Source organism: Ranitomeya variabilis, chromosome 1, assembly GCF_051348905.1.
Source record: "Ranitomeya variabilis isolate aRanVar5 chromosome 1, aRanVar5.hap1, whole genome shotgun sequence".
NCBI lineage: Eukaryota > Metazoa > Chordata > Amphibia > Anura > Dendrobatidae > Ranitomeya > Ranitomeya variabilis.
The window spans coordinates 1,067,578,427-1,067,599,561 of NC_135232.1; the positions used below are offsets into that span (position 1 = coordinate 1,067,578,427).

Consider the following 21,135-nt stretch of genomic DNA (forward strand, 5'->3'; position numbering starts at 1 on the left):
CAAATCCGTGGAAGCTTTCTACGCTCTTAAACAGGCCATACAGTTTGCACCAGCTCTTGGAATCCCAAATTCTGATATCATCTGAGGACATCCAGTTCTCTTAATGGCTCCACACGACATAATTGGTATTCTTGCAACCTAAACATCTGTTGGTGCACCGTCATATGAGACTCCAATGTTCGCTCTTGGCTCCGGATAATGTCACTCTTGTCCGCTGCAGCATCTTCAAACTGTCCACGCTGCTTCCTCTTTCCAGGGGGGATGTGGATGATGATACTGATGCTCTCGGAGAAGATGCCTCTAGGAGAAGATGCCTCTACACAATCAGAGGATCATGACTGTCTCGAACAAATGCAGGAAGAAGCAGCCTCCAAGAAAAACGTGTCTGAAGACCCACTCCCACATGCTGACCTGACATTCTTCACTGATGGTTCCAAAACGTGTCTGAAGACCCACTCCCACATGCTGACCTGACGTTCTTCACTGATGGTTCCAGATTTGCAGATGATACAGGAAGGTTCCATATGGGATATGCCGTGGTTACACATGACCAGGTCAACTAAGCTGGATCGCTACCACCGCACATGTCTGCACAAGAAGCGGAACTTAAAGCTTTGACGTTGGCTTGTCAGGAAGCGACGGAGAAGGTGGTCAACATCTACACGGATTCAAGATACGCTTTTGGAGTGGCTCATGACTTCGGCAGTATCTGGGCAGCCAGAGGATACCTAACGTCCAGTGGAACTCCTATAAAACATGTTGCTATCATACAAGAACTTGTGGCCGCTCTAGATCTACCTTTGGAGGTTGCAGTGATCAAGATCAAAGCTCACGGGAGATTGGATTCTCCAGAAGCAAGGGGGAACTTGTTTGCTGACAAAACAGCAAAAACCTATGCTGTGGATCCATTTGGGAAAGAAAAAGCAGCGGTGTACGTGTCACAAGACACTGAAGAAGGGACTAAAGGCTCTCTTAAGAGGATTATCCATCTACATCAAGACATCAGATGATGAAAAGAAGTCATGGCAAGAAGGAGGAGCTAAAAAAGGATGAAGATGGAGTCTGGAGGGTGAACAAAAAGGTCTACCCCGTAATCTGTACCCCTCAGTGACAGAATGGGCACATGGTATCACCCACAGAGGCAAGAATCAGATGAATGACCTAATTTGGAAGACTTATATGGCACCTGGAATTTCTACTGTCACCCAAAAATATTGCAAGTCCTGCCTTGTGTGTGCAACATGCAATCCAGCACCGCCTCAGAAAGTTACTCAGAAACATTTGGCTAAACCACTTTATCCCTTTCAGAGGATTCAGATCGATCACATTCAAATGCCAAAAGTAGGGAAGTACGAGTATGTACTGGAAGTGACTGACATGTTCTCAGGATGGCCCGAAGCCTATCCAGTAACCAACATGACTGCCAGAGTGACTGTTAAGAGACTGATGACTGAAGTAGTCTGCAGATATGGGGTCCCAGAGGTAATTGAGAGTGACCAAGGACCTGCGTTCACTGCAGCACTGACTAAGGAACTATGGACACTGGTGGGAGCGGATTTGGGTTTACATACTCCATATCACCCTCAGAGCAGTGGGAAAGTAGAAAGATTGAATGGCACCTTGAAAAATAAAATACTGAAAGCCAGTCAGGAGGTCAGACTTCCTTGGACAGACATTTTGCCTATTTCCTTATACTCAGTCAGAAATACTCCAAGGGGTCCCACTAAACTCACACCATACGAGATTCTTTTTGGGGGGCCTCCAAGGTTGGGTCAATATTTTCCACAACAGCTAGCCTTAGGAAGTGATACTCTGGTAAAATATGTAATTGTTGTTACTAAAGAACTGTCAGTAACACATGTACGAGTTTTATCATCCATTCCAGGTCCAGATTCCAGTGAAGGTACCCATGCTCTCCAACCTAGTGACTACGTGCTTGTAAAGAAGTTCATCAGAAAGGCATCCCTGGAGTCGAGATTTGAGGGTCCCTACTAAGTGCTCCTGACTACTCCTACTTCGGTCAGGGTTGCTGAGCGCCTCCCGGATCCATCTCTCACATTATAAACTTGTTTAGACAGTTAGGGACAGAGTAGGATCTGACCTGCTTGTCATAGTCCAGCTACAAAGGGAGGTTTTCCACAAGGGAAAACTTGTCTCAAACTGGTGAAAACTCCAATTCCCCCTCCCGGGCAAGACGGTCAGATCTAGGATGTGTACATCAGGGTTAGTCGCACATGTGTATTTTATGTAACCATGGAGATGGAAGATTGGAGAGTAATAGATCCCGCAGGTAGTAAAGTCCCGAGGACATGGGTAACGGGCTCCGATATACCTCCTCGGTATACCCATAATTAGTCACACATTCTCTGGTGTCTATAGCATCCATATTGTCATGAAGCTTCTGATGTCATAATAACACTTAACATCGGTGGGTTAGGGAACCACGGTGGAATAAAAAAAAAAGGTGGTTAATAAAGTATTTAGGGGGGACTGTTGAGGAGAGCCATAAGATCAAATACTTAATTAACCTCAAGACATAAGGTAATTGAGAGAAGCAACCCATAACATGTATTGTTTAACCTTACATAAGTTTTCCTCAGATCAAAGTGAGACACTAAAGATGGCCGCCATCTCCTGTACCAGAGCCATGTGCTCTGGTATCCAAGATGAACAATGAAGACACTAAAGATGGCCGCCATTGCCTGTATCAGCAGACCGTGTGCTCTGGTATCCAAGATGACGCCCACCCTGATGACCTCATGGATCCACCCACAGTGACGCCCACCCTGATGACCTCACGGACCAACCCACCCTGATGACCTCATGGATCCGCCCATGGACTTGCTCATGCCCAACCCACTAACCAATGGATTATATCCGATCACTCCCATTTTAGAGCTAACCGAGCCCCCTTACAGGAGATATATAAACTTGTGTTTGACTAATAAACTTCCCTTCTTGGAGCTGAGCCACACATTGATCAAGGAGAGTTACAGCTGACTGTGTCTGGTGTATTTCTTTAGTGCACATGATCAATATCCATTAGGCCAGGAGTAGGCAACTAGAGAATTGAACATTTTATTAATTGTTTAACCCTAATATTCATAGTTTGATAGAACTATGTATATATTTGAGTAACATTTCTAAAATTCATATGAAAGTTCAATTATAAAATAAAAAAATTTTTAAAGCTGGAGTCGGAGTCGGTACATTTCTACCGACTCCGACTCCGACTCCAACCAAAACTAACTCCGACTCCACGACTCAGACTCCACAGCCCTGACTATTAGGGCTTGTTTCCATTTGCGAGAAACACGTCCGTGTCTCACATGTGGAAACCAAGCTCTGGTGCCGGCACTCCAGAGCGGAGCGTGCGGCCGCATAGGAACACATGGAGCTGCACGCTCCGCTCCTAAGTGCCGGCACCAGAGCTTGGTTTCCACATGTGAGACACGGACGTGTTTCTTGCAAATGGAAACAAGCCCTTATGCTACTTCCCCTTTTGAAAAAGCGGGCACGCGAAACGTGCGTCAGGGGTTGCGGGGAGTTCCTTGCCGGTCTTGATTCACCATGGGTAAGCACATCATTTAATATAGCGCTTTACTTTGAGGTGGCTGTACATGGGTGTTCACTATGGAACGATATGTGTCTGGTGATTGAAACTACTATGGGGACGTGAGTCTGCACCTGAGTGCTGCTGCCATTGTCTGCCCATGCTATACTATTGATCGGCAGGATCCCCTCTGGGTACTGGCATTGTTTCCTCCTTATCTTACTTGTGATCCTTTGTATTTAAGGCCATGTGCACACGTTCAGTATTTTTCACGGTTTTTTTGCTATAAAAACGTGATAAAAACGCGAAAAAAAGCCTACATATGCCTCCCATTATTTTAAGTGTATTCCGCATTTCTTGTGCAAATGTTGCATTTTTTTCCGCAAAAAAATCGCATCGCGGAAAAAAAAGCAACATGTTCATTAAATTTGCGGAATTGCGGGGATTCCGCACACCTAGGAATGCATTGATCTGCTTACTTCCCGCACGGGGCTGTGCCCACCATGCGGGAAGTAAGCAGATCATGTGCGGTTGGTACCCAGGGTGGAGGACAGGAGACTCTCCTCCACGGACTGGGCACCGTATAATTGGTAAAAAAAAAAAAGAATTAAAATAAAAAATAGTCATATACTCACCTTCGATGGCCCCCGCAGTCTTCCTGCCTCTCAGCGGTGCATGCTGCTGCTTCCGTTCCTATAGATGGTGTGGTGAAGGACCTGCGATGACGTCGCGGTCACATGACCGCGACGTCATCGAAGGTCCTGCACACACCATCTATAGGAACGGACGCCGCTGAGGAGATCGGCTGTCTGCAGAGGGTGAGTATAACCATTTTTTTAATTATTTTTAACATGATATCTTTTTACTATTGATGCTGCATAAGCAGCATCTATAGTAAAAAGTTTGTCACACTTGTCAAACAGTATGTTTGACAAGTGTGACCAACCTGTCAGTCAGTTTTCCAAGCGATGCTACAGATCGCTTGGAAAACTTTAGCATTCTGCAAGCTAATTTCGCTTTCAAAATGCTAAAAAAAAAACGCAAAAAAAACAGGAAAAAAACGCAAAAAAAAAATGCGGATTTCTTGCAGAAAATTTCCGGTTTTCTTCAGGAAATTTCTGTAAGAAATCCTGACGTGTGCACATACCCTAAAGGTTACATTTGTTTGCTTGTGTAATTACCTAATAAAATAATTTTCTTTTATTCCTGTTGATAGTGTGCTTGTTTACTCCTTCCTTTTGTATTCATATGTATCTTGGAGTACTACATTGGGGTTATCATTGTTGTATGAGTTGGGGAGAGCTGGAGATCAAAATATGCTCTTGGCCCATATGATTACTACGTGCTGCTTGATTTTGTTAATCAGTTAAGGTACCGTCACACTCAGCGACGCTGCAGCGATATAGACAACGAGCCGATCGCTGCAGCGTCGCTGTTTAGGTCGCTGTAGAGACGTCAAACACAGCAGCTCCAGAACGATGCAGGAGCGATCCTGTGACGTAACGGTGACTCACTTATCGTTCTCACAGGTCGTTAGCTCCATGAAGAAACATTGCTGGCATCGTTGCTTTTGCTGTCAAACACGACGATACACGCCGACCTGACGACCAAATAAAGTTCTGGACTTCTAGCTCCGACCAGCGATATCACAGCGGGATCCAGATCGCTGCTGCGTGTCAAACACAACGAGATCTGTTGCGAACTCTATTTCTGGGCTCCCTCTTGTGGTCACAAGTGGTACTGTGTGAGTGCTGTCTTTCTGCAGGTTTGTGACTGGCATCAGCTGTCTCGTTATCTGTGGGCTGGTTTTCTATGTAAGCTCACTTGGACTCTCAGTCTATGCCTGCTGTCGTTGTATTCAGTGCTATTCTGATTGCTCCTGTCTACATCCGTAATCAGTCTCTCCATGAGAAGCTAAGTTCTGTTTGCTTATTCTTGCTCATCTATGTTCAATATGTTTCCTAGAATATTATGAGTTTTTTCCAGCTTGCTAATATGTGATTTTCCTGCTTGCTGGTAGCTCTGGGGTGCTGAGTTGCTCCCCCCACATCGTTAGTTGGTGTGGGGATTCTCGCATTCTCTGCGTGGATATTTTTGTATAGGGTTTTTTACTGATCGCACAGATCCCTTGCTATTTTCTGCTATCTAGTGTTAGCGGGCCTCATTTGCTTAACCTGTTTCATCTCTGCGTTTGTCTTTTCCTCTTAACTCACCATTATTATTTGTGGGGGGCTGTTCTATATCTTTGGGGTTATTTCTCTGAGGCAAGTGAGGTCTTACTTTATCTCTAGGGGTAGTCAGTTTCTCAGGCCGTGAAGAGACATCTAGGATTTCAGGAAACGTTCCACGGCTACCTTTAGTGTGTTTGGTTAGGATCAGGTTTTGCGGTCAGTCCAGTTACCACATCCCCAGAGCTTGTCCTATTTTCTCTGACTTAGCTGGTTAGATTCGTGATCCTAAGCCACTGGGATCATAACAGAGATCGCTAACCAGGACGCTGCAACATCACGGATCGTTGTCGTTCTCGTTGTAAAGTTGCTGAGTGTGAAGGTACCTTTACTCTATTGCAGCCTTGGCAATGGTTAAAGCCGCCAGCCAATCGGAGGCTGGCAGCTGACGTCAGCGTGCATCGCCGGCGAGGGCGCGCTGAAACGCCGGGAGCCCGGCCAGGTAAGAGGAAAGTTGTTTTTTTTAATTTTTTTATTATTTTTATTGAAAGCGGCAAGCCGCACTGTTTGATCAGCAGGATGGCGACGCATGGACACATTGGAGACACGGGGGTAGATTGGAGACACGGTGGCAAGATGGAGACACGGGGCAGGATTGGAGACACGGAGGAAGATTGGAGACACGGGACAGATTGGAGACACGGGGCAGACTGGAGACAGGGGCAGAATGGAGACGGGGCAGAATAGAGACACGAGGGGAAGAATGGAGACAGGTGGCAGAATGGAAACAACGGGGCAGAATGGAGACACGTAGGCAGAATTGAGACACGTGGGCAGAATTGAGACACGTGGGGAGAATTGAGACACGGGGCAGATTGGAGACACGGGGCAGATTAGCGACACGGAGCAGATTGGAGACATGGGGCAGATTGGAGACATGGGGCAGGATTGGAGACACGGGGCAGGATTGGAGACACGGGGGCAGATTGGAGATGGGGCAGAATAGAGACGGGGCAGAATGGAGATGGGAAAGATTGGAGATGGGGTAGAATGGAGACAAGGCGGCAGAATGGAGACACGGGCAGATGGGAGACACGGGGGCAGGATGGGAGACACGTGGGCAGATGGGAGACACGGGGGCAGGATTGAAGACACAAGGGCAGGATTGGAGACACGGGGTGCAGGATAGAGACATGGTGCAGGATGGAGACATGAGGCAGGAATATGGGGCAGGATGGAGACAGATGGGGTAGGATCATGGGGCAGGATGGAGACATGGTGTAAGATCATGGGGCAGGATCATGGGACAGATGGGGCAAGATCATGGGACAGATGGGACAGGATCATGGGACAGGATGGGGAGATCATATGGGGCAGGATGGGACATCACATGGGGGCAGGATAGGAGAACATATGGCTGGAGCCAGGAATGAGACACGCGACCAGGATGGGGGATATTATTACCATAGGGGCTAATTAAGGGATATTATTACTGCAGTAATGTATTTATTTTATTTTTTGAGTATATTGTTTTAAATGGGGGGGGGGTCGGTCCTGTTACTGTGCAGAGCAACACTGTCGCTTTTTTTCTTCATCTGTTGTAGTTTAGAATTTGGGGAAAAAAATAAGTAATGTGCTCTGCAAACTTGGCTCTAGCTAACTGTTATTTCCTGCAGAGAGGAGCCCTGGCTGGAAGAAGCGACAGCGGTCTGTGCTGGATAAAGATTAAAAGCAAAGGTGAAGGACTTCACCTAGAGATATCACTGGTAAGTCAGTGTGTTACCTGTACACTGATGCTATACACTGTATACTATACACAGCGGTCATGTGTACAATGTCACCAGTGATCACTGTATTACCTTTACATTATACACTATATGCAGAGCTCCTGTGTATAATGTCACCGGTGATCACTGTATTACCTGTACACAGACACTGCATACTAAGTACAGATCTCCTGTGAATACTGGCACTTATGGTGATATTAGTATTGGGTTTTTTTTTATTACTGATCAGTATTGTAGTATTCATTCACTATGTGGTGGTAATATGTTGTCCGGCCATGGTGTGGCGGTATTTGTTCCTTGTATGTGCTATTATTTGGTCACTATATGGTGGTAATATGTGGTCTGGTCATGGTGTGGTGGTATTTGTTCCTTGTATGTGTATTATTGGTGATCATATGGTGGTAATATGTGGTCCGGACATGGTGTAGTGGTATTTTTTCCTTGTATGTGCTATTATTTGGTGGTATTTGTCCCCTGTATGTGGCATTGGTCATTTTAAAAATTGAAAAATAAATAAAAATATACCTAAATTGTATTGGACATTTTAACAAATGTTTAATAGGTTAGAGTAGGGTAGGGCCCGACCTTGTCGTGGTGGCGGCTTTAAAAATCTTTTTACTGTGGACAGCTCGAGGGGTGGAGGCGGGGCTGGGGTGGAGCCTGGGCAGAGTCTCAAGGGGGCCCCCAAAATTTTGCCAGTAGGGGCCCCGAAATTCCTATTTGCAGCCCTGTGTGTGAGTTCTGAAAGTAAAGACTCCATTTATGTTGAACTTTCTGTGGTCCCTGCCTATCTGCCGCACTGCACCAACCCCGCTGCACTACAGGGGATTGAGATGTGTTGCTGCCATCAATTTTTAAATTAGTTCAATTTTTCAAGTGAAATGGAAAATGTCTAATGTTCACCTTCTGATCTGTGTTCCAGATCATTGCATTCTTGTTTTCTCAACTTTTTTGGAATTGGGGTTGTGCATCCTTTTTCTCACATGGACACATACAGTATATGGGCCCCTTATGGTTTCAGTTACATAGCATAACCCATAATCTATACTTCTCTGTACAGTGTACACAATACAATTGCTACATTTCTATTTTTACTGTCTAGGATAGATTAATTTAGATTTTTGCCATTATGTTATGTTTGCTGTGAGTTACAAATGCAGATTTAATCATATACAAAATATTTTCCTGTGCCCGGTAACTTGGGGTCTCGTGTGAGCTCGAAGCACCTCTGCTTTATAACAGCACGGAGATCTGGGAACATTCTTACCATAGAAGGCCGGACATTCCTCCTGTGCTCAACGTTGCTGCAAGATAAAGCAGATTCTTCTCATAGACTTCACAGAAACATTAGGAAAACAAACATGTTTTTACCCCTAAAGAAGAAATTCTGAATGTGAGGAAAAGTATCTACTATACATTGATAGAGTTAGGCTTCTTTTACACATACCGATGTTTTGCGGCTCGCAATAATTTCACGGTGCGCCGTATGGTCGTGAGGTCCGTATTTACGGCCGTAAAAAAAGATCGAGCCTGCTCGATCTTGTTCACGGCTTACGGACACGACCCACATTGAAAATCAATGGGGCCGCAAAAACAACGGAAGTTTGTTTTTGCGGTGCACTGTGACTTACGGTTTTGCTGAACGTTGTTTTTTTTCTTCCAATACTATTTCCATAGTATTGGAAACCTGAAAAACGTCGATCCGCAAGTTTTTTGCAGTCCGTTATTGCGGCAGACGCAATAACGGGCCGCAAAAAACCCGGTATGTGTAAAAGAAGCCTAATATCCATCACATAAATGAATGTAAAGGACTCTGGAGGTTCTCCGAGCTGGAGATGTGTAAGATAAAGCAGTCATCATAGGACAGGTATGATTTGGGACATCCTAATTTCCTGTGAGTAATCCGGTAGTCATTAGTCAGCCTCTGACAATCAGAATGGCTGCACAGCAGCACAGGAAATAGAGATAAGTTTAGTGTTCCTTCAGTGATTGTGTCATCACTGTGTGAAGAGCACCTCTAAAGGGGTCCTCTGCTTTGGCCGATTCTTAATATAAATGAGAGGAGTTCACCGAGTACTGGGCCCACAGTTCCAGTATACAAAGTATGATGGTCCACCACAGCCCCACATACTGTACAGTATGATGGTCCAGCACAGCCACTCCGCATACTATAATCATGGTTCCCCCCACAGCCACCCCACACAATATGATGGTCCTCCTACAGTCCACCATACAGTATGATGGTCTCCCCACAGTCACTCCACACAGTGTGATGGTCCCTTCACAGCCACCACACACAGTACGATGATCTCCCCACAGACCCCCATGCAATATGATGGTCTCCTCACAGCCCCCTATACAGTATGATCATCTCTCCACAGCTTGAATACAATATAATACCCTTGCAACCTCTCAGAAACGCATGATGGTCCCACCCACAGCCGTATTACATTATGATAGTCGCCCACAGCCCTCCAAATAGTATGTTGGTCCCCTAATAGCCCCAATACAGTTTGATGGACCTTTACAGCCAACCCACAGCATGATGCCCCCCCACAGACAAACAAAAAAATCAAAACGAGAAACCTTATACTCACCTAAGATAGGCTCCCTGTCCTCTGTAGCCTTCATTTAGTCTTCTATCCTGACTTAGAGTGGACGCGGGCAGTGCAGTGCAGTGACATCATTGCACCGACTGATATGCCCCACTTGACACTGGCCGAAAAGAAACCCACAGTCTGCCGGAGTAAGCGTGGAGCATGGAACCAATGGCTATATGCTCTGTCACAGCTATTAACACTACCAGCGTCCTGGGGAATAAGATATATGTAGGGCTTTAGGAGCCCATCACGGTGCCCTGACACTTATATTAGAATTTAATGACCATACCAATCAATCACTAGTCAGATGATTCTTTCAAGACTATTAGGGTACGTGTCCACGTTCAGGATGGCCGGCGCTTTTGTCGGAGCAGAAAACCCGCTCCGCCCATAGCTCTGCTCCCTTCTGTAGACACGATGATGCCGGATGTGTTCATTGCACACATCCAGCATCATTGCACCCCACACATAGGGCCATGTGGTTTACCTTGCGGCGGTGCAGCGGCGCCGCAAGGTAAACGGACATGCTGCAATCTAAAGAGACGCGCCGCATGTCCAGAATCGCAGGGCCGCCGGGTGCGTGTTACCACGCATAGTGGAGATGGGATTTCATAAAATCCCCTCCACTATGCTGTAACATCTGGATGCTGCGTGTTTGACGCTGCGGCTCTACGCAGCGTCAAACACGCAGCGTTTCCTGAACGTGGACACACACCCTTAGTGAATAGTCCTGCAGGCAACCATTCACCATGTCATATCCAATACCAAAACCGGTAAAAAGGACCCCCATTCACTTGTGCATTCAGACTGTTCGGTAACAAGGGTCATCACAATAGATAAACAGCGGGGGATTCCTGATCATGACAATAACACGGACCACAATCATAAATTGTCATGTTGAATGGTTTCATCGTGGTCTCCTCACGTAGACTTGGCCCTGGTTCAATATTAACTACTGGAAGATGTAAACTCTTTACTGAACACTGGCTGTGTTGTGCCGTCTTGTGTTAATCATTTCAGAGAAGGACAGAGCGATAATAAATAATATAGTCTTGTATTACCGCAATATGAAAGTACACCTCCATGACCTTTTTTTCCCCATAAGCCTGTGTATACAGTGACCAGCAAAAGACTGCTTCTAGTGCTCTGTGCCCACAATCCGGATGTAACAGTGCTTTGGACGCAGCGTATTTTCACTACGTTCTATTAATCGCAGGTAAATCCGCATATTTTCACTGAACCATGCAGATTTACCACGTTCAATACATTTCTATTGATGAAATGTCTGTTGCGGAGACGCAGTAATTGATATGCTGCAGTCCTGAAAGAGGCACATGTCAGTGTCTGCGAATGATCCGCAGGGCCACATACACACATAGTGGACATGGGATTTCTCGAAGTCCCATCCATTATGCTGTAACATCTAGCCGCTGCGGTTTTGACACTGCATAAATACACATCGTCAAAACCGCACCAAATCCTAATCGTGAGCACGTGCCCTAACATGAGACTACCATCATTTTATAGACAATTATCTTGGCTATCTCATACATAAATTTGACTTGCAACTATTAAGCATATGATTAGTTATGCAGATTCTTGTCATGTCACTGCATTGTTGCTGTTTTGCTCCTGGGGGTGGAAAAATCTTTTCCTTCCTGCATACTACAAAGTACAACCTGTTCTCACATTCCCTAAGTGTGTGATTAGATTGATTCCCAAGCAAAAGGTCATTGGTTCGAATCAAGGAGGAGCCATAGAGAAGATTTCCCAAGAAAAAATAAACCGCATCATCCAGGTCATCAATAGCGGTCTCTTGGCCAAGAAAACTGCCAAATCACATTATGTGAGTGCCATGATGTTTGGAAGAATATGAAATGAAGTCATCTATTCAGCAGCCAAACGGTGGACGTCCAGGCAAAATACAGTTATATGAAAAAGATTGGGCACCCCTATTAATCTTAAGCTTAATGTTTTATAAAAATTGTTTTTTTTGCAACAGCTATTTTCAGTTTCATATATCTAATAACTGTTGGACACAGTAATGTTTCTGCCTTGAAATGATGTTTATTGTACTAACAGAAAATGTGCAATCTGCATTCAAATAAAATTTGGCAGGTGCATAAGTATGGGCACCTCACCAGAAAAGTGACATTAATATTTAGTAGATCCTCCTTTTGCAAAAATAACAACCTCTAGTCACTTCCTGTAGCTTTTAATGAGTTCCTGGATCCTTGATGAAGGTATTTTTGACCATTCCTCTTTACAAAACAATTCCAGTTCAGTTAAGTTTGATGGTCGCCGAGCATGAACAGCCCTCTTCAAATGATCCCACAGATGTTCAATGATATTTAGGTCTGGGGACTGGGATGGCCATTCCAGAACAGTGTAATTGTTCCTCTGCATGAATGCCTGAGTAGATTTGGAGCGGTGTTTTGGATCATTGTCTTGCTGAAAGATCCATCCCCTGCGTAACTTCAACTTTGTCACTGATTCATGAACATTATTGTCAAGAATCTGCTGATACTGAGAGGAATCCATGCGTCCCTCAACTTTAACAAGATTCCCGGTGCCGACATTGGCCACACAGCCCCAAAGCATGACGGAACCTCCACCAAATTTTACTGTGGGTAGCAAGTGTTTTTGTTGGAATGCTGTGTTTTTTTTGCCGCCATGCATAACGCCTTTTTGTATGACCAAACAACTCAATCTTGGTTTCATCAGTCCACAGGACCTTCTTCCAAAAAGAAATTGGCTTCTCCAAATGTGCCTCAGCCGACTCTGTTTGTGGCGTGCTTGCAGAAACGGCTTCTTTCGCATCACTCTCCCATACAGCTTCTCCTTGCGCAAAGTGCGTTGTATAGTTGACCGATGCACAGTGACACCATCTGCAGCAAGTTGATGCTGCAGATCTCTGTAGGTGGTCTGAGGATTGTCCTTGACTGATCTCACCATTCTTCTTCTCTGCCTTTCTGATGTTTTTCTTGGCCTGCCACTTCTGGCCTTAACAAGAACTGTACCTGTGTTCTTCCATTTCCTTACTATGTTCCTCACAGTGGAAATTGACAGGTTAAATCTCTGAGACAGCTTTTTGTATCCTTCCCCTGAACAACTATGTTGAATAATCTTTGTTTTCAGATCATTTGACAGTTGTTTTGAGGAGCCCATGATGCCACTCTTCAGAGGAGATTCAAACAGGAGAACAACTTGCAAGTGGCCACTTTAAGTAGCTTTTCTCATGATTGCATACACCTGGCTATGAAGTTCAAAGCTCAATGAGGTTACAAAACCAAAAAAAGTGCTTTAGTAAGTCAGTAAAAAGTAGGTAGGAGTATTTAAAACAAGAAAATGATAAGGGTGCCCATACTTATGCACCTGTCAAATTTTGTTTGAATGCAGATTGCACATTTTCTGTTAGTACAATAAACCTCATTTCAAGGCAGAAACATTACTGTGTCCAACAGTTATTAGATATATGAAACTGAAATAGCTGTTGCAAAAAATACAATTTTTATAAAACATTAAGCTTAAGATTAATAGGGGTGCCCAAACTTTTTCATATAACTGTATTGGAGTCAACAAGTCGGCTCATCACAAGGCCTATCAGCTCTGGCGTGACAAACACGGCAGTGGAGATGGCTCGTAAGCTTCATAATGGTGAGATCACAGACGTCCATGCAAGCACTGTGTGATGTACATTACATAAGTCTGGAATGGCGGCCCGAAAAAAAGGTGAAGAAACCTTGACTTCAATATCATCAGCTCAAGTTTGCAAAAAAGTGCAAAAAGTGGACTGTAGAAGATTGGAAATAGGTGATTTGGAACGATGAGACGAAAGTCAATAAACTAGTATCTGATGGATGCAAATGGGTTGGAAGAAACAAGGGAAGAAGGGACTAATGAATTGAGAAAAACTGAAGGAACTGTCAAGTTCGGTGGAGGAAGCCTGATGATATGGGTTTTTTTCACAGCCAAAGGCGTTGGTTACTTGATCAGGATTGATGATGGTGGCAATGCTGAGTTATATGTAAGTACCCTACAAGACAAGTTACTTCGTACACTCGAGTACTATGGGTATGAAAGGGACGACATAATGTTCCAGGAGAACAACAACCCAGAGCATACATCGAGATTGGCGAAGAAATGGTTCAATGACAATGAAGTAGAGGTGCTGGATTGGCCGCTACAGTCCGCAGACCTCAACTGAATTGAACACGTGGGTAGAGTTGAGTGAAACCTGTATACATACCCAAGTAAGTCGTCCATTATGCACCAACTTTGGGAATGTGTAGAAGAGACCTGGGATCAGATTTGGGTTGAGACATGTTTGAATCTGATTGAGAGCATGCCCAGAAGGATTCATGCAGTGTTGAATTTACAAAATAGTAACAAAATTTAGAACTTTAGGAGCAAATCGGTAACAATGCAGTGACATGACATGAATCTGCATAACTAATCATATGCAAAATAGTTACAAGTCAAATTTATGTATGAGATAGCCAAGATAATTGTCTGTAAAATGATGGTAGTCTCATGTTGCAGGCAGTAGTGGATGGTGAGATATGGAGCATAAAAGTCAGAAGTTCAAAACATTGTTACTCTTTTGCTCATCAGTGTATGTGTACTCGCCTACTGTTGCTCTCCCTATTATCCAGTACCTCTCTGCTCCTCTTCTCAGTGATGTCACACTGGCCTCTGCATGACCCGGAAGTGGCATTTGCAATGTAAGTCTATGTGGTGTCAGAATGGGGCTCAGAATGAGGCTCCATAGGCTTACATTGTAAAAGAGATGAAAAGTGAAAATCACTGATGGTAAAAACTGACACTGACCAAACACTGATGGCAGAAATTGACAATGGCCAAACTCTGATGACACAATGAAGAAACACTGATTAAACTTGGGACCAAAATACTGATGACTCTCGTACCTTTTTTTTGCGTATGTGAACAATCACAAATGTCTGAATGGGGCCTTGGGAACCTGTGTTTTTGCTACGAGTATTCTTTGCTTCCATCATATGACCACTAGGTGGCAGTATTTACTATTCCCTTCTGGTGTTAGAAACAAATCTTTTTAGAAAGTAGTTCTGAAAAGTCAGAAAGTCAAATATTGTCTAAATCGTTTTTTTACACTTGACTCATACTGTATAGGCTTCTGTGCCTGAGAAAGTGAGAGGCAGCAGAGGGAAGCAATTGTGTCACAGAGCCAATGCCACAGCCAGGGGCGGACATACAGCTCTGGCAAAAATTAAAGGGAACCTGTCACCCCAAAAATTGAAGATGAGCTAAGCCCTCCGGCATCAGGGGCTTATCTACAGCATTCTGTAACGCTGTAGATAAGCCCCCGATGTATCCTGAAAGATGAGAAAAAGAGGTTAGATTATACTCACCCAGGGGCGGTCCCGCTGTGGTCCGGTCCGGTGGGTGTCACAGTGCGCAGGTGCTGGGCCTCTCTGACCTTTCCCGGCGCCTGCGCACTGCAGTACTTTGCTCTGCCCTGGACAAAGTACATCTGCACCGGAGCCACAGCATGAAGGCAAGAAGAGGACATCATCTGATGTACATAGGAGGCCCCGGACCGGACCGCGACGCCCATCGGACCGGACCACAGCAGGATCGCCCCTGGGTGAGTATAATCTAACCTTTATTTCTCATCTTTCAGGATACATCGGGGGCTTATCTACAGCATTACAGAATGCTGTAGATAAGCCCCTGATGCCGGTGGGCTTAGCTCATCTTCGATTTTGGGGGTGACAGGTTCCCTTTAAAAGACCACTGCAAAATGTTCAGTTTGTCTGATTTTTCTCTTTATTGGTATATTTTTGAGTAAAATGTTAATTGTTCTTCTATTGTATAAACTACTGACAACATGTCTCCGAAGTTCCAAGCAATACATTTTGTACTTATTTTCTGAAAATGAGAAATGGTCAAAATAACAAAAGAAAATGCATTGCTTGCAGACCTCAAATAATGGAAAAAAAAAAAAACAAGTTCATAAAATGCATGAAAGCTGTGATTAACCCCTTAAGCCCCGAGGGTGGTTTGCACGTTAATGACCGGGCCAATTTTTACAATTCTGACCACTGTCCCTTTATGAGGTTATAACTCTGGAACGCTTCAACAGATCTTGGCGATTCTGACATTGTTTTCTCGTGAGATATTGTACTTCATGTTAGTGGTAAAATTTATTCGATATAACTTGTGTTTATTTGTGAAAAAAATTGAAATTTGGCAAAAATTTTGAAAATTTCACAATTTTCCAACTTTGAATTTTTATGCCCTTAAATCACAGAAATATGTCACACAAAATACTTAATAAGTAACATTTCCCACATGTCTACTTTACATCAGCACAATTTTGGAACCAAAATTTTTTTTTGTTAGGGAGTTATAAGGGTTAAAATTTGACCAGCAATTTTTACAACACCATTTTTTTTTAGGGACCACATCTCATTTGAAGTCATTTTGAGGGGTCTATATGATAGAAAATAACCAAGTGTGACACCATTCTAAAAACTGCACCCCTCAAGGTGCTCAAAACCACATTCAAGAAGTTTATTAACCCTTCAGGTGTTTCACAGGAATTTTTGGAATGTTTAAATAAAAATGAACATTTAACTTTTTTTCACACAAAATGTACTTCAGCTCCAATTTGTTTTATTTTACCAAGGGTAACAGGAGAAAATGGACGCCAAAAGATGTTGTACAATTTGTCCTGAGTACGCCGATACCCCATATGTGGGGGTAAACCACTTTTTGGGCACATGACAGAGCTCGGAAGCGAAGGAGCGCCATTTGACTTTTCAATGCAAAATTGACAGGAATTGAGATGGGACGCAATGTTGCGTTTGGAGAGCCCCTGATATGCCTAAACATTGAAACCCCCCACAAGTGACACCATTTTGGAAAGTAGACCCCCTAAGGAACTTATCTAGATGTGTGGTGAGCACTTTGACCCACCAAGTGCTTCACAGAAGTTTATAATGCAGAGCCGTAAAAATAAAAAATCATATTTTTTCACAAAAATGATCTTTTCGCCCCCAATTTTTTATTTTCCCAAGGGTAAGAGAAGAAATTGGACCCCAAAAAATGTTGTGCAATTTGTCCTGAGTACGCTGATACCCCATATGTGGGTGTAAACCATTGTTTGGGCGCATGGCAGAGCTCGGAAGGGAAGGAGCGCCATTTGACTTTTCAATGCAAAATTGACTGGAATTGAGATGGGACGCCGTGTTGCGTTTGGAGAGCCCCTGATATGCCTAAACATTGAAACCCCCCACAAGTGACACCATTTTGGAAAGTAGACCCCCTAAGGAACTTATCTAGATGTGTGGTGAGCACTTTGACCCACCAAGTGCTTCACAGAAGTTTATAATGCAGAGCCGTAAAAATAAAAAATCATATTTTTTCACAAAAATTATCTTTTCGCCCCCAATTTTTTATTTTCCCAAGGGTAAGAGAAGAAATTAGACCACAAAAGTTGTTGTTCAATTTGTCCTGAGTACAACAATACCCCATATGTGGGGGTAAACCACTGTTTGGGCGCATAGCAGAGCTCGGAAGGGAAGGAGCGCCATTTGACTTTTCAATGCAAAATTGACTGGAATTGAGATGGGACACCATTTTAAAATGCAGACTTTGATGGAATGGTCTGCAGGTATCATGTTGCATTTTCAGAGCCCCTGATGTGCCTAAACATTAAAGCCCCCCACAAGTGACACCATTTTGGAAAGTAGACCCCCTAAGGAACTTATCTAGATGTGTTTTGAGAGCTTTGAACCCCCAAGTGTTTCACTACAGTTTATAACGCAGAGCCGTGAAAATAAAAAAATTTTTTTTTCAGAAAAATGATTTTTTAGCCCCCAGTTTTGTATTTTCACAAGGGTAACAGGATAAATTGGACTCCAAAAGTTGTTGTCCAATTTGTCCTGAGTACGCTGATACCCCATATGTGGGGGGGAACCAATGTTTGGGCGCATGGCAGGGCTCGGAAGGGAAGGAGCGCCATTTGGAATGCAGACTTAGATGGATTGGTCTGCAGGCATCACGTTGCATTTGCAGAGCCCCTGATGTACCCAAACAATACAACCCCCCCACAAGTGACCCCATATTGGAAACTAGACCTCCTGAGGAACTTATCTAGATGTGTTTTGAGAGCTTTGAACCCCCAAGTGTTTCACTACAGTTTATAACGCAGAGCCGTGAAACTAAAAATTCTTTTTTTTTTCAGAAAAATGATTTTTTAGCCCCCAGTTTTATATTTTCACAAGGGTAACAGGATAAATTTGACCCCAAAAGTTGTTGTCCAATTTGTCCTGAGTACGCTGATACCCCATATGTGGGGGGGGGGAACCACTGTTTGGGCGCATGGCAGAGCTCGGAAGGGAAGGAGCGCCATTTGGAATGCAGACTTAGATGGATTGGTCTGCAGGCGTCATGTTGCATTTGCAGAGCCCCTGATTTACCCAAACAGTATAAACCCCCCATAAGTGACCCCATATTGGAAACTAGACCTCCCAAGGAACTTATCTAGATGTGTTGTGAGAACTTTGAACCCCCAAGTGTTTCACTACAGTTTACAACGCAGTGCTGTGAAAATAAAAAATCCTTTTTTTCCCACAAAAATGATTTTTAGCCCCCCAATTTTTTATTTTCCCAGAGATAACAAGAGAACTTGGACCCCAAAAGTTGTTGTCCAATTTGTCCCGAGTACGCTGATGCCCCATATGTTGGGGTAAACCCCTGTTTGGGCGCACGGGAGAGCTCAGAAGGGAAGGAGCACTGTTTTACTTTTTCAACACAGAATTGTCTGGAATTGAGATCGGACGCCATGTAGTGTTTGGAGAGCCCCTGATGTGCCTGAACAGTGGAAACTCCCCAATTCTACCTGAAACTAATCCAAACACACCCCTAACCCTAATCCCAACTGTAACCCTAACCACACCCCTAACCCTGACACACCCCTAATTCTAATCTCAACCCTAATCCCAACCGTAAATGTAATCCAAACCCTAACCCTAACTTTAGCCCCAACCCTAACTTTATCCCCAACCCTAACTTTAGCCCCAACCCTATCCCTAACTTTAGCCCCACCCTAACTTTAGCTCCAACCCTAGCCCCAACCCTAACCCTAACCCTAGCCCTAACCCTAACCCTAGTCCTAACCCTAGCCCTAACCCTAGCCCTAATGGGAAAATGGAAATAAATACATTTTTTTAATTTTATTATTTTTCCCTAACTAAGGGGGTGATGAAGGGGGGTTTGATTTACTTTTATAGCGTTTTTTATATCAGATTTTTATGATTGGCAGCTGTCACACACTAAAAGACGCTTTTTATAGCAAAAAAGTTTTTTCGTCTCCATATTTTGAGACCTATAATTTTTCCGTATTTTGGTCCACAGAGTCATGTGAGGTCTTGTTTTTTGCGGGACGAGTTGACGTTTCTATTGGTAACATTTTCGGACATGTGACAGTTTTTGATCACTTTTTATTCTGATTTTTGTGAGGCAGAATGACCAAAAACCAGCTATTCATGAATTTCTTTTGGGGGAGGCGTTTATACCGTTCCACGTTTGGTAAAATTGATAAAGCAGTTTTATTCGTCGGGTCAGTACGATTACAGCGATATCTCATTTATATCATTTTTTTATGTTTTGGCGCTTTTATACGATAAAAACTATTTTATAGAAAAAATAATTATTTTGGCATCGCTTTATTCTGAGGACTATATTTTTTTGGTTATGATGCTATATGGCGGCTCGTTTTTTGAGGGACAAGATGACGTTTTCAGCGGTACAGCGGTTCAGCGGTTATTTATATCCATCTTTTTGATCGCGTGTTATTTCACTTTTTGTTCGGCGGTATGATAATAAAGCGTTGTTTTTTGGCTCGTTTTTTTTTTTTTTCTTACGGTGTTTACTGAAGGGGTTAACTAGTGGGACAGTTTTATAGGTTGGGACGTTACGGACGCGGCGATACTAAATATGTGTACTTTTATTGTTTTTTTTTTTTTTTTTTATATATATATATATATAAAGAAATGTATTTATGGGAATAATATTTTTTTTTTCTTCTTTATTTAGGAATTTTTTTTTATATTTTTTTTTTACACATGTGGAAATTTTTTTTTTAACTTTTTTACTTTGTCCCAGGGGGGGACATCACAGATCGCCGATCTGATAGTGTGCACAGCACTCTATCAGATCGGCGCTCTCACTCACATCGCTGCAGGCTGCAGCTTTCATCTGCAGCCTGCTCCGGACCCGGAAGTACTCCCTGCAGGACCCGGATGCAGCCCCGCGGCCATTTTGGATCCGGGGCCTGCAGGGAGGAGACGCTCGGTACGAGGTGAGTACATTCCCTTGTACCGATCGTCTCAGGGAAGCCCGCAGGGAGCCCCCTCCCTGCGCCATGCTTCCCTGTACCTCCGGTACACCGCGATCATGTTTGATCGCGGTGTGCCGGGGGTTAATGTGCCGGGGGCGGTTTGTGACCGCTCCTGGCACATAGTGCCGGATGTCAGCTGCGATAGGCAGCTGACACCCGGCCGCGTTCGGCCGCGCTCCCCCCGTGAGCGCGGCCGATCGGCTATGACGTACTATCCCGTCACTGGGAATTAAGTCCCAGGTCACCTTTACGGGATAGTACGTCATATGGGATTAAGGGGTTAAAAATCATGGGTATTCCACAAAATATTGATTTCTGAACTCTTCCTGAGTTAAAATATTAGTATTGTTGTTTCTAAATGGTTATGAACTTGTTTTTTTTCCATTATTTGAGGTCTGCAAGCAATGCATTTTTTTGTTATTTTGACCATTTCTCATGTTCAGAAAATAAATACAAAATTTATTGCTTGGAAATTCGGAGACATATTGTCAGTAGTTTATAGAATAAAAGAACAATTTACATTTTACTCAAAAATATATCTATAAAGAGAATAATCAGACAAACTGAACATTTTCTCTTAATTTTTGCCAGAGCTGTATATAGAGAAGCGCCCCTGTGCTCAGGGCCAGGACGAGCAGTA

The 21,135-nt window shown here is 43.7% G+C and overlaps 1 protein-coding gene across 2 annotated transcripts in view; it reads right to left on the reverse strand.

The window, feature by feature from the left end:
- The window catches only part of TBC1D1 (TBC1 domain family member 1), a 241,174-nt gene that overhangs the window by 173,679 nt on the left and 46,360 nt on the right, over positions 1-21,135 (reverse strand). The window lies entirely within an intron of this gene.